At 51.4% G+C, this 13,583-nt stretch overlaps 1 protein-coding gene across 7 annotated transcripts in view; it reads right to left on the bottom strand.

Moving 5' to 3' along the window:
* Positions 1–11,500, bottom strand: part of MBP (myelin basic protein) — an 86,794-nt gene extending 75,294 nt beyond the window's left edge. For 2 of the 7 annotated variants that reach the window (XM_081078085.1, XM_081078089.1), the window contains exon 1: positions 11,382–11,500. The gene's annotated coding sequence lies outside the window, so the exon portion shown is untranslated. Of the gene's footprint in view, positions 1–11,377 lie in introns of all 7 variants that reach the window. The other 5 variants (XM_081078088.1, XM_081078090.1, XM_081078091.1 and 2 more) reach the window with 4 other exon arrangements.
* Between the last annotated feature and the right edge of the window lie 2,083 nt (positions 11,501–13,583).

The following is a 13,583-nucleotide window of genomic DNA, read 5'->3' as shown; positions in this document are numbered from 1 at the left end:
CCCCAAGCAGCCGGCAGCCTCAAAAGTGTCCCCTGGCCTCCGACCCCCATGTGCTGTCCTCCTGGGGAAAGGAGGGGTCTGTACTGGGGGGCTTAGGGCCCAGTAGCTGGGAACTGCACTCTGATTCCCACAGGGATGGGCCTGGACCCACCACCTGCTCTGCATCTGCTGACCAGCCACCTGAGACCTTCAAACACTGAGCATTTCCTGACCAGTGTTGAGCAAAGCCATCTGTGAAGTGTCCGACTGCTGACAGCTGCCTCCTCACGCCAGAGGCCCAGGCCAAGACGAGAGACGATGAAAACTCATTATGTGAGTGTCTACTGGTGCTTGGTGCCAGATAGAGGAGTGAGGAGCAGGGGGGATCACACACACACGTTCACACACGTGCATGCTGTATTCCTTTTCTGTGTCCTCGGGGCCCTGGGACGACAAGTAAACACCCGTCGGCGGCCTGTTGCTCTCAGGAGAGCGTCCACATGCCTCAGCTCCTTGGCCTCACACAGCTTTACAGGGAGACAGTGCATCACCAGAAAGCAAAACCCAGCAGACCTGTGCCTGTGGTCTGTCCTCAGGGGAAGCCCGGCCTTCACTTTGCCCACTGCTGTGTCTCTAGCACATACGACAATGCCTGCCACATAGCAGGTGCTCAATAAGTACCCAAGTGACCGCGGGAGTGCGGGATGAAACACTGAAGCTATTACCTCTACCCAAACCACACACACACACACACAGCACACGCATGTTTCGAGGCCACCAGGCCCATCCTTGGATCATGGCATCACACCTGACCAGAACAACGTGTGGACAGGAGGGGCCAGAGTGGAGGCGTGGCGGCAAGGGCCAGCAGGCCAGTTAGAGGGGCCAGGTCTCCGCAGCCTCGCACCCCAAGAGCAGTGCTCAGGAGCAGGTGGGCGAAGGCCTAACTAGGGCAGCATCTCCCCTGAAGACAGAAGCCCTTGTTGAGAAGGAACAAAGGACACCGCAGAAAGGAAGTGGCGGGGCACCCCTGCCCACGGGCACTGCTCCCAGAGAGGAAACGGGGCTTGGCACAGATGGTGGGTGCCAAGCTCAGAGGGTGGTGGGCAAAGCCAGAGGTGCTGGCCCTGCAGACGGACCTGCCTCCCTCAGCTCTGGACCAGAACCTCCAAGGTCGGCCGCGGGGACAGCCGGAGCAGCAGACTCCAAGCAAGGGGTCCACTGGAGCCTGGACCAGCAGCCCTCCCCATGCACGAGCACGCAAGGTTCCCATGGTGGAGGGCCAGTGCAGACCCTAACCTGGGCCGACAAGGGGACCCAGCATGCAGGCGGGGACTCTGCCCTTCAGAGGAAAGGGGCACTTGTGACCACATGAGTGTGCAGCAGTGCTCGACACACGTACCACTAGTTACAATAAGCAGAACCAACCCACCATTCACGTGGGGAGGGCTCTCACAGGAACCATTACAGTTTCAAAGTGCTAATTCAGAGACTGCACTCTACTGTAAACTTCATCCAAATGTTAAACCAGAAACATTGAGACCAGGTTGATCCACGTGGCTCCTGGTACAGACACCAGCCTCCAGGAGAGAGGGCAGCCTGGTCACCTGCCCCGACAGGCTACACACCATAGGCAAGCCCAGGGTGGCGCCCCACGGAGACCCCACCTGTGTGTTCTTTCTTTCGTGAAGCCCAGGGCGCAGTGTGGGTCTGGGTTTCACCTGCTGAGGAACGAATGCATCCCGCCTCTCTCCTCTCTGCCCACTTTCAGAACTCTGTCCCTGGGTGTCCAGAACATACTATGCAAACATCTGTAATTAGTCACGAAATCCACTGTGTCATCCTTGTGGGGTGAACTCTAGGGAAAGTGACTAGGAAGGTCTAAGAAAAGGATGGGGAGCGCCTGGGATTTGGAACACCCAAACCATCCCCCGTCAGGCCCATAGGACCTCAGGCATGGTGGTGAGTAAGTGTGGCCCACTGAGAGAAGTCAGGAACTATCTCCGTGAGTGGCGTCCAGGGGACATTGGTCAGATTCCTCTTCAACTGTGGCATGAAAGCAAGTGAAGTCTCAGATCGGGACTCAGTGAGACGACTATATGGTATTAGCCCCACAAAAATTCCACCTAGGACCTTTTCTACCTTTATGCACCAATGCAGTGTTTTTTTCAATAGTGTGAAATTTTGTCCAAGTTTTAATCTACTTTCACATTAAAATTTACTTCAAGTTCCTATAGCACACTTTATTTTGGTGTTGCCAATCCTATGTAAACACACATACACACACACACAATGTGTGTGTGTGTGTGTGTGTGTGTGTATCACATGACATTTCACTGCATTGTCAGAAAGGCTGTCTGCCAGGTTTGCACACTTCTGTGTCCTACCACCCTTCACATAACAATTTCCAACCACTGGTCTGAAATGAATAAGGTTAGCTTTTAATATCTGGTTTAAATCTGCTCTCTTCAAAAATAAATCTTGACATAGAAAAATAATGACAAAATAAAAGAATCATCATTTCCCTTTTAAGACCACACCACCTTTCACACAGCAATATTAAATGATGTATTGAAGCTCTGTATGCATTATGCTGTCTCTGAAACACAATTTATCCTCTTTATATTTCTAGGAAGACAACTGCAGCTGGTGTGTGCACTTCATAAATCCTTGGTCTGTGCTATTCCAAGGTTATTACATCTGTAGACATCTGAAAAAACAGAGTAAAAACGCCCCCCCCCACACACACACACAAAGAGAAACGTAGCTCCTAAAACGTGAGACTCATCTTGGTTTACTTTGTTGAATTTCCGCTTTCTCTGGCAACACAGTAAGGGTGCCCACGGTCTGACTGGAGAAGGACCGGAGCGCAGGGAGCCCTTGTGGGATGAGGCAGAACCCGGCCCAGGAGGACGGACAGATGCTGCGGGCGCATCAGCAGGAGTGCAGGGTGTTGTCTCCCAGAAAGAAGTGCGTCCTGGGACGTTTAAGGCCCTTGGGGGCCAAAGGCTCCCAACCCCGTTGGCTAAGAGCCCGGCAGGGAGACTGACGTCTAGGGAAGGCGGTGCGGGAACAGCCCAGGCCCAGCGTGAACTGGGACTCGGAAGAGAATAAACACGGGACAGGGAGGGGACCTAGAGGTGACCTAGAGGGAGGATGAAGTGGGTTTAGGAGGGCAGAGATTTACAGCCCGGAGTGCGCTGGAGACCGCAGCGGGGTCCCCTTCCGACCAGCGGGACAGTGCCCCCTGCGGAAGTCACGCAGCCTCTGGCGTGGCAACGCAGGGCTGTCCGCCAATGTTTTGTTTGGGAACACTTCTCTGTGGACCTGCACCTTCCCTGCTCATCCAGCGCAGGAACTGAGCGCGTCCCATGCTGCTGTCCGTGGGAACGCGTGGCGCAGCTCGTCACAGTGCTCGGCGAAGTTTAAATATCAACCGTGCATTTGCTCGATTGGGGGAGCCTGCCTCACAGCACTACATGTTTTTCGTTTTCATAGTTTAGCAAACATGTTAGGTTTCAACTATGCAAGAAGCCGGATGAGGAATATGAGTGTCTATAAATATTCCTCGTCAGATATGCTGGCACTCACAAGGCAGGAAATCAAATGCTGTTCTCCAAAGGTGGAGAAAGTATCAAAAATAAGCGTGCAAATTAAAATATACTGTCAGCATGGAACTGTATCCTCCACGAGCCATTCTCTCTCACATAGTCAGCTTATCAGTGAAATGCAAAGAATTTCGCGATTGTAAGACAGCGCGTGTGAGCACATGCACGTGCGTTTGGAAAGTCTGTGTAGATGGAGGCATACATCCAGCACTCTCATCCACACCCTTCTTTCACTCAGAGCCGGGTCCTCAGAGTGTACTTGGGAGCTCATTAAAATACACATCTGAGCTCCACAACTATGACCGTGTGTGGGGAGGCAGAAACGGGGGCCTAGGGCTCTGAGGCTTGTCAGAATTCTGGATGAAACGTATGCAGGTGGTTGGCAGACCCCCCAGGGGAACGTCAGTGCCAACCTCGTGCCCCAGCCAGGTGAGGACACGCGGAGGCCATGGCTGGTGCTTTGGTGGGGAGCTGGCCATCGTCACTTCCGATCAGATTCAGGTGCGTTTGTTGTGTGTGTGTTGCCTCTGGGTTTCAGGATCAGACTCGGCTGAAGCAGAGTTAGAGCAGAGAGCTTTTCTTCCTCTGTTTAGGTTGGTAGCTGCTGTGCAGGTGGCCTCCTATGTCTGCAGGACCTCCCGGGTGGCGCTGTCCTTGCTCCTGCCCCCAGGGTGGCACTGACCGTTCTAACCACAGGGGTGGGTAGGATGTGTGGCCGCTGCCCTCTGGGAGATCCCATGTGGCCTGACGCCCCCAAGTGTGGGGCCACCTCTTGTGCAGGGCAAGCAGCAAACAAGGCTCTCAGGAGCCTCCACTTAAAGTGAGGAAGGATGCATTTATTTTAATGTGACAGGACACACCGCATCACAACAGGCACTGATTTTGAAAAGGGGTCAGTGGCTGATCAGTGGTGACAAAAGGGGTGACACCTTTAGGGCACTGGGGGAGTTTCTCTGCAGCCTGAAGCCACAGCTTTCTCATAGGAAATGAGATCTAGTCAGAGCTCCTGGGCAGTTTTTCTTGAAAACATAATGCTTCTCCTTGGTAAGCATGGTAAATGCTAAAATGCAAAAATATTTGCAAGAGCTATTTACTCCGTGTTAGGAAATGCACTGGCTTGAACAGCACGCTGCTCTAGATTATGCTGTAATTCAGGCTGGTGGAAAGCCCTACTTTGCTGGGTTCTGTATTTATCACATATGCATGTGAGCACAACATGTAGTGTTCTTTTGTGTACTTCCTTTTTTTCCCTAAGAAATAGAATTATACCGTATTTATTTGAAACTTGCTCTTTCCTGTTCACATTGTTCCTTTAAATTTGACCTATGTTGGTACCTGAAGCTCTAGGTAATTTACCTTAACTTTAGTGAATACATCATAGTATATACCCATAACCCTCCTCATGGGCCACTTGTCTGTTCCTCTCTTTCTTTAACATCAAAATTTTTACTCATTAAAATATGTGGGCATAGCTAAAATAATGGTGAGAGGGAAATTTATAACCTGAATGCTGACATCAGAAAAGAGGAAAGGTCTTAAATCAATAATCTAAATTCTAACTCGAGAAACTAAAAGAGAAAAGTTAAATACATCCAAAGACAGTAAAAGGAAGGAAGAAAATAGTAACGATGTGAGTATAAACCAGTGAAATTGAAAACAGAGAAACAACAGAGAAAAATCAATGAAACAAAAAGCTAGTTCTTTGGGGAAAAAAAATCAATAACATTCATCATTCTGCAGCAAGACTGACACACAAAGAGAGAGAAGATGCAAATCACCACTATTGGGAATGAAATAAGGGCTAACACTACAGATCCTGTGGTTGTTACAAAGATAATAAGGGGTTCTATGAACAACGATACATCCATGATACATCCATGAATTCTACAACTTGCAAGAAATGGGGCAATTCCTTAAAACCACCAACTATCATAATTCAACCAAGAGAGAATAGATAACCTACATAATCCCATAACTGTTAATGAAATTGAATTTGTAATTGAAATATTCTCAAAAAAGAACTCTTCAGGCCCAGATGATTTCACTGGAAAATTCTACCAAACATTTAAAGGAGAATTAATGCCAATTTTACACAATGTCTTCCAGAAATTAGAATAAGAGGGAACAATTTCCAATGCATTTTATGAGACTAGTGTTATCCCAAACTAGGAAAGACTGGACAGAGACTGAAAAATCGCTGACCAATATTGCTCAGTAACTTAGAAGCAAAAATCCTCAACAGAATATTAGCAAAGTGAACCCAGCAACATATAAAACTATCATACATGTGAGCCAGTGCAATTTATTCCTGATATGCAAGGGTGGTTTGACATTTGAAAAGTAAGTAATACAATCCATCATACTAACAGGTTAAATAGGAAATATCCCATGGATATTTTAATTGACACACACAAAAAAACTGACAAACTCCAACACCCATTCATGATAAAACCCCTCAGCAAGCTAGGAATAGAGGGGAACTACGTCAATTCAATAAAGAACATCTACAAAAAACCCTATAGCTACATCATACTTAATGGTGAAAAGTGGATGCTTTACCCTCAGATCAGGAACAAGGCAAGGAAGTTTATTCCTGTAACTCTTATTCAACATAGTGGTAGAAGTGTCAGCCAGTGCAATAAGACAAGGAAATGAAACAAAAGGATAGACATTGGAAGGGAAGAAATTATACTGCTCCATTTACAGATGACATGATGGGCTGAGTACGTATCAAAAGGAGTCTACAAAAAAACTTCCTAGACTGAGTGAGGGAATTCAGCAAGGGTGCAGAGTATAAGATCAACACACAAAAATGATTCACATTTTTATAATACTAGCAACAATCCTGTGAAATCTGAAGTTAAAAATGATTAAAAATTTCTCCAAAGAAAATGAAACAGGTACACTCCAAACAAACACAGATTCAGGATCTGTATGCTGAAAGTTACAAAGCCACTGATGACAGAAATAAAAAGGTCTAAACTTGCGATCATAGCGTGAAAGACTCCACACAGGAGAACTATTCATTCTCCCCGAATTTATGTACAGATTTGATGAAATTCCTATCAAAACCTCACCAAGGGTTTTCTAGAGATAAACAGGCCTATTCTAACATTTATGGAAAGGCACAGGACAAACATGATTCTGATAAAGAACAACAAAGTGGGAAGACTCACTCTGCGTGATGGTAAAGTTTTCTCTGAAACTACCGTAATCCAGGCAGTGCAGTCCTGGGGGAGGGACAGCCACAGTCCCCTCCTCGAGGGGACAGAACAGAGAACGCAGAAATAGACCCATACAATATGTGGGGGCCATTTGTGACGAATGTGCAAAAACAATTCCATGGAGGAAGAGTCCTATGTTTAACCCAGTCCTGGAGCCATCAGATATTGCCCGGCAAGAGCAAATACAAACCACAAACCCTCCAACTTAGATCTCACAACTCGCCAAAATTAACTCAAAATAGACAACAGACTTCAGTGTGAAAAGTAAAACTATACAACTTTAAAATGAAATACAACAAGTTGAAAGTCTTTAAGACCCCAGGCTAGGTGATGAGATTCTGCACTTCACACCAAAATCACAATTCAGGAAAGGATGTGATCACATGAAACACTTTCTCTCTGCAGGAGACCCTGGGGAGAGGATGAAAAAACAAGCTAAACTGGCCGGAAATAACTACAAACCACCAAGACTAGTACCTAGAACACACAAAGAACTATCAACGCAAACGATTCATTTAGGAAATGGGCATGAAACCTGAGCAGGTTGTTCACTGAGAGGATATGCAGATGGCAGAGACACACAGGGAAAGCTGCTCCACAGCATTATCCAGGAGGGAAATGCAAACGGAAATCATGATGCAATGTCACCGCAGACCTACTGTCCAGCTAAACTAAAATACGGTCACAGACCAAATGCTGTCAAGGTTGTGGAGACCCTGGATCACTCCTGCCTTCTGGTGGAATGGAAAACGGTGCAGCCACTCTGGAAGAGAACATGACAGCAATTTCTTATAAAATTGAACTTGTGCATATGGGATGACTTGGTGACTGCACTCTTGGGCATTTATCCCAGAGAAATGAAAACTGTGTTCATACAAAACCCTGCACATGGTTGTTCCTAGCAGCTTTATTCACAATAACCCCAAACTGGAAACAATCCAAGTACCCTTCAAAGAGTGAATGATTGAAATAAAGAACCCACCCATCCCATGGGCTACTACTCAGCAAGTAAAAAGTATGAGCTCAACACTCAAGAACCAGGAGACATCTCAGAAGGATTGTGCTTAGTGAAAAAAGCCAATCTGAAAAGGTTACACATTGCATGATTCCATTTGTATAGCATTCTCGAAACGATGACATTATAGAAAATGGGGAACAGATCAAGGGCTTAGGGAGGGAGAAAAGGGAAGTTGGCTGTGGCTCTAAAGGGTGGCATGAGGGATCCTGTGATAAGATGTGACTGTGGTGGGGGTTGCACAATTCTGCACACATGACAAAATTACACACCCGCACATACACAAACACATGAGAGCAAGTGCACTGGTGAAATCTGAAATCCCAGTAAAGCCAATAGATTGTATCAGTGTTAATTCCCTGGTTGTAATATTGTTGCGCAGTTTAGCAAGATGTTACCAAGGGTGTATGGATTGCTCTGTATTACTTCTTACAATGGCATGTAAATCCACAATTATCTCAAAATAAAAAGGGTTTAAAAATGGCTTCTGTGAGCACCTTGTGTCCGTGCCTCTGCACAGAGGCCAGGTTGTCCCCAGAGGACACACTTGGGAGTGAGACCGAGAGAGACCGCAGGCTGGGAGGGTACGCCTGTCTCTGCTCCACGCAGGGCGTTTCCACATCATTCATCTCCAGCTTTTCCACATTATTCTCTAAAGGGCCTGCTCCTCTTTACCCCACTGACAATAGTGTGAGTTCTCACCTCTTTACATCTCCCCAACACTCGGTGTGATCAGAATTTCAATTTTTTCACCAGTATGATAGGTATAAAAATTACTCTAATGATGTTGTGATTTTCAATTCCCTGATCACGAATGTGTTAAACTCGCATATTTTATCAGTTCAGTGAGGTTTTCTCTTCCGGACCAGCCTGTTGACTCACATAGTTTTCTCCTGGGCGTCTCGTTTTGTGTTACTGGGTTTCAGGATTTTTACATGTTCCAGATGCGTCACCTGAGTCTTCATCCTCTGGGCAGCCACCTGTTTTTGACAACAGAGCCTCACACCTACTCGAGGTCGCAGAGTCCAGGATAAAACAACAGTCAGATCCACCTTTGTGATTTTGAACAATTACCGAGTCTGAGGCATTCCTAATAGTTTCCGAATATGCGTTGCCAGTTACCTGGTTGCAAGGTGAGGGAGATTCTGCCTCCACTCACGCCTGCGAGGTCCGGCTCCCTGCTGGTCTCTGGGCTGCGGATCCACTTGCCTCCCCAGCCCCAGCCCCAGCCCCTCGCGCTCCATCTCTGGTGTGCAGCTCCCACGGTTTCCGCTTCTCTGGTTACAGCCAGGCTCTGCACTCAGGTGGGGATCGGGAGAAAAGCGCAGTGGCTCATCGCTCATTGGCTACGTTTGGCGGAAGCATGGGGTCTCGGAGGACATCTACAGCTGTGTTAATAGCCACTCCGGAGCGCCCAAATCAGGCCTGCTCAGCTTCCTTTGGGGGCTCCACCGGACCAGTAGATGTGTCCTTTATGATTACTTACTAAAAATTATACTAAGTAGTCAGAGTCCTTTCTTTTCTCCTTTATTGACAGCTAAGGAAGTGAAGGAGAGGGTGACTAACAAAGACACATGACAGCACCGTTATAGTCAAATCATCGTGGGGAGGAAGCATAGTGTTGGTGGGGGTGGCCTCTCACTGGGGTGGGATTTTTAAACAGGATGAAAGGATGGCAGGTCTGCAAGGTGTCCTATTTACTCAGGCCACGCAGGACAGCCACTCGGGGCTGCTGGCCGACCCCAGGAGCCGAGTCCTGTGCGGCCCCCGTGGTGTCTCTGTGCCTTGGTTTCTCCGCCAGGAAGAATGACGGTATAATAGGGTCGTCCTATCAAATGAGGGTAGTCATGACTGTTGATGAGGTGCCACGGAGCCCTCTGAACACAGCCTGGCAATTTGTAAGGGGTCAGTAAACACTCCCTGGATACCTGGGTAGGAAAGAAAGGCACAGAGGCAGCTGCTCATATTGTGTCCAAGTTTTAAACCATCTAAACTAAAATTCAAACAAGATAACCTTCCGTTATATTTCAAACTTCAGGCGGAAATAGGAAAATCACAAGGAAGATTGGTCTGCTCTCTCTCAGTTCATTGCCATTGCATTCAAAACCACGACAGAGTAATTCATCGCCAAGTCACAGAACAAGTCACTTTTCTCAAACTCTCTTATCTTTGGGCAGAAATGTGATACTTTAGAAAGATTTCCAAAGTCGATTTGAATGTCATTGCGGAACAGTTAAATCCTTGGGAGTTAACTGTTAACCAATATTTTACAATAATTTTTAACTGGACTGTTTCCCTTCAAGTTTCTGTTTATCCCACTTAAAAAACTAAAACTACTGATGAGCAGTTTTCTTGGCCGGTAGAAATATGGCTCTCAGGCTGCTGGCTTCTCTCAGGTCATCTCGTCCGTCTTTCCTGGAAGAGCCATCCTGTCCCCAGCTCCCCCAGCTCTGCACACCTGGGGTCTCAGTGTCTGCGGAGGCCCCCTCAGTACAGGGAGCCTGCCGTGGGCCTAAGGGACAGGGCTGACCTGGCTTGGACCCAGGGTGGTCCCCGGCTGTAAAGTGTCTTCCTGAGCTGGGCAGGCTGCCACCTCCGAAAACCACGGGGCTTAAACGGGCGGCCCCCAAAGTTCCCGGGTCTGAACCGCGCTTTCCGGCCGCGTGGGAGTGGGCTGCCGCGCAGCGCCCGCACTGTGTTCACACCGTCCCGACACAGCCAGCGAAGCCAGTGCCCTCCGCGGACGCAGCGACCCCCTGAACACATGGTGCTGATTGTCACCTCGTAGTAACTGCCGAACCCCCAGGAACCTGAGCGCGCCCACGTCCTGCCCGCGTCTCACTGAGATCCCCACACAAACGTCCGCCTCCCTCCCGACACGGGGGCTCAGTGGAGCCCGAGTCACGGAAACCAGGCGCCTCCGCCAGCGCCCAGGAGCCTCAGAGCCCCGGGCGCCAGGCAAGGGCCGAGCACGCGCGCCACCCCCGAGACCCCACGGCCGGGGAGGCGGGCCCGGGGCCTTCCTGCCCGGGGCGGGCGGCGCGGGGGGGCACAGGCGGTTACAGGTGGCCGCCGGCGACGGCGCGGGCCCGGCCCTGCGAAGGCGGAAGCCAGGGAGGCGCGTGTCGCCAGCTCGGGGCTCCAAGGGAAGCGGGGCTTCGTCTGGTGGGGAGTCGGCGGCGGTCCGGGGCTCCGGGGGCGGTCACCGCGGCGCCCCCGCCCCGCCCAGAACGACCTCTTTGCCCGGGCCCCTCCCCCCACCGCCACCCCAGACCGCGCGCTCCCCGGCGACACTGGCCGCGCCCCAGCCGGAGACCTCCCGGACCCCGGCGGTGCCGGCGCAGCCGCCGCGGACCCTCGTCACGCGCGGGGAGGCCACGGGGCTGCCACCTGCCCAGCACCCGGGGCCGCCGGCGGGGAGGGCGGCGGAGGTCCCGGGATGCGACGCGGCTCAGCCCCCTCCCGGGCCTGCTCCGGCCCCGCGCCCGCGCCCGGGTCCCCCCGGTCCCCCCGGGTCCCCCCGGGTCCCCCCGCGTCCCCGCGACGCTCACCCACCGCGCTGCGCTCGCCGCTCCCGGGCCGAGGGCGCCGCGGGGTCCCGTTCACCTCCCCGCCTTCCGGGGAGGAGACGCGGCCGCCCGGCCGGAGGCTCGTTCTCGCCGGCGCCGCTCGGAGGCCGGGCGCGCACCCCGCCCCTCCCCGCCTCCCGGGCCTCCTGCGCCAGGTGAACGCGCTCAGCCGCACCTGCCGCCCCCGCCGGCGCCGCCGGGGCCAGGACGACCCTGGGGACGACCCTGGGGACGGCCCTGGGGACGGCCACGCGGAGCCGGGATCCGCGGGGACCCCGCGGGTCGGCCCAGGAGGGCGGGGTCAGAGCCGGCTGTGCGGACCTGCGGCTCCGGGAGCCCATCCTCCTGCCTCAGTGTCTGAAACCACTAGGTGAGGCCCCAGGGGCCTGACACAGCGTCTCCTCACGCTGCTTTTCTCGGGGCGGTGACCGAGGAGCCCGCCAGTTCCGTGCCGGGTCTTCTGTGCTCCACTGGCCAGCCGTCCACAAAGCCTGGCCCTTGGGGAACACCAGGGGTTAGTTCTGCGGGGACCCCAGTCCAGCAACAGGAGCTGGGCTGGAGAGCACAGGGTTCCATCACAGAGGCAGGTGGAGGGCACCCAGGAAACACTAGGTAGTGCCCAGAGCTGGGGACAGGCCCTGGGGCCCGCAGCTCTGCAGCATTTATTGGCTTGTGGTCGGTGTCATCTCTTGGTCCGAAGGCGCTGCTGTTTGGACATTAGTCATCTGGACACACAGAGTTGGTGGAGTCTGAGAGCCTTTCCCTGGACCCTTGGCCTCCTCCTGAGGACAGCCAAGCAGGAGGGCGCAGGAGACCAGGAAACCCTCCTGACTCAGATTCCAGGTCTGGGATGGAATCTGACACTTCCCAGGAGACCTGGCCCCACACAGGGTTTGTTAGGGGAGGGGGCAGTCTGGTGCCTGGCAAGACTCAGTGAGCCCTGACCCCTGGGCCAGCTGTGCAGGGACAGCTCCAGGGCGCCCTGCCCAAACCAGCCATCCCCACGGACCCAGGAATCCATCAACTGCATGCAAATGCTGCTGATTCTAAGGGAAATACATCCATGATCATATACATATTTAATCTGATCCTTTCTCAGGAGAGGAGAGGACATGGGTTCCTGGAGTTTGACGCAGACGTCAGGAGGGCAGTGGAAAGCGATGTGTCCCCAGTCTGTATGCCCTGTCCTTTCATGCTGACTTTCAGGAAAGGAAAACCCGGTGGGAGGAAGGGACCCAGGCAAAGGCTGAGGGCGCAGTGGGCAGTGACTCTACCCCTGCTCAAGTAGCTCTTACTCCCCCCCCCCATGCCCCCATGCACTCGTTAAAGCTCAGGCCAGGGTGCTGGAGTCCGGGGTAAGTGGGGTACAGAGGACACTGGGTTTCTGGCCCACAGATGTCAGTGAGGGTGCTGATCGGAGTCCTTTAGAGCAGCTCTTCTCCTTCCTGCTGGTGTTGCTGCCGGTTTCTCAAGGCTCTATAGAAATTCCACTTAGGCCAACAGCTGTCTGCAAATGTCAGGCTTATCAGTTACAACTCCTTTTCGAGTATTGATAAAATCCCACATGCCTATTTCATGGGGATTTAACGCCCCGCAATTCACGGGTACTCCAAGGAAATTGTACATGAGGGAGTCAGGAACACTATTTAAAAGAGCAGCGGAAGGGCATATGGAAGGTCCAGTGTTAGCGAGGGATTTGCCCCGCTGCCCGGCTCGGGACAGGAGCCAGGGTGTCACCCCTTAGTCACATGAAGACGGCTCCGCACGCACTCTTTAGCAAAATACAGATTTCATTTTGCTGAATAACGCTGGACGGGTCTTTTGACAAGTAAAGGATAAGTGATCCAAGCCTCATTGTCTCTTGGACTTTCCTAAGAAAATCGTACTGCTCTTGGCTCCCTCTCTCACACACGGCAGATAATGACGGCAGGAGCCTTCAGCATGTCATACTGCAGCAAATAGTTCAGGGTCTTGTGTGTGATACACACTCAGGAAGTTTTTGTTCAGTTGAATTAAACTCCAAATTCCCCAAACTAATGGAAGGAAGTAAATTAATCCAAATAATTTCCAGCAAGCTTACTCTTCCTGCGGGTCACCTGAAATGCTGAAGAAGCTTCACCTCTACTGAGAACAGCTCACCATTGTGGGTTGAATAAAGTCCCCAGAAAGCTACGTCCACTTCCTACCA

The sequence above is a fragment of the Rhinolophus hipposideros genome (genome assembly GCF_964194185.1).
Source record: "Rhinolophus hipposideros genome assembly, chromosome: 17".
NCBI lineage: Eukaryota > Metazoa > Chordata > Mammalia > Chiroptera > Rhinolophidae > Rhinolophus > Rhinolophus hipposideros.
This window is presented reverse-complemented; position numbering and strand designations above follow the sequence as displayed.